Source organism: Leopardus geoffroyi, chromosome D2 (genome assembly GCF_018350155.1).
Source record: "Leopardus geoffroyi isolate Oge1 chromosome D2, O.geoffroyi_Oge1_pat1.0, whole genome shotgun sequence".
NCBI lineage: Eukaryota > Metazoa > Chordata > Mammalia > Carnivora > Felidae > Leopardus > Leopardus geoffroyi.
Window position 1 is genome coordinate 19475667 of NC_059334.1, and position 1058 is coordinate 19476724.

Genomic DNA, 1058 nt, shown 5'->3' on the forward strand with positions numbered 1-1058 from the left:
GCTCTGGAAACAGTGTGGAGGTTCCTCACTACGTTAAAAATAGATCTACCCTATGACGCAGCAATAGCACTGCTAGAATTCAGGGGATTCAGGAGTGCTGATGCACAGGGGACTCGTACCCCAATGTTTATAGCAGCGTTTTCAACAATAGCCACATGCTGGAAAGAGCCTAAATGCCCGTCGATGGACAAATGGATACGGAAGATGAGGTTTCTATATACAATGGAATACTACTTGGCAATGAGAAAAGATGAGATCTGGCCATTTGTAGCAACGTGGAAGGAAGTGCAGGGTGTTCTGCCAAGTGAAATGAGTCAGGCAGAGAAAGACAGATACCATATGTTTTCATGCATACGTGGATCCTGAGAAACTTCACAGGAGACCAGAGGGGAGGGGAAAGGGGGAAACGAGTTGCGGAGAGGGAAGGAGGCATACCATAAGGGACTCTTAAATACTGAGAACGAACTGAGGGTTGATGGGGGGTGGGGGAGAGGGGAAAGTGGGTGATGGCCATTGAGGAGGGCACCTGTGGGGATGAGCACTGGGTGTTGAATGGAAACCAATTTGACGATAAATTATATGGAATACAAGAAAAAAGAAAAGATGCTCAAAGTCACTCCTCATCAGGGGACTACGAATCAAAACCACACTGAGATGCCACCTCACACGGATCAGAGTGTGCCTGTGGGTGGGCAGTCAGCACTGCTGCTTTGCTGGGACACAGTGTGTCCTCCAAAAGCGACAAGGGGTGGGGGGCTCTCGCGCTTTGGGAAACATGGACAGTCAGGAGCAGCGAGGCTGCAACGTAGCCCAGGGTGTCCCGAAGCTGGCCCAAACGTGGCCCATCAACGGCATCGGGGCTCTTACAGGCTCCCGAGCCCCCGTCGGTGGCCGAGGAGGGGGGTGGGGGAGGGGCTTGGCAAGAGCACAGACTTGGGTTATGATTGCACGGAGGCCCGCCCATGCATATTTTTGGGGGTGGTTTTGGCTTCTTGGCTACTTTTCTAGAGCAGTTTCAGCAAATGTGACAGGAAGCTCCAGAGATTTCACACACATAC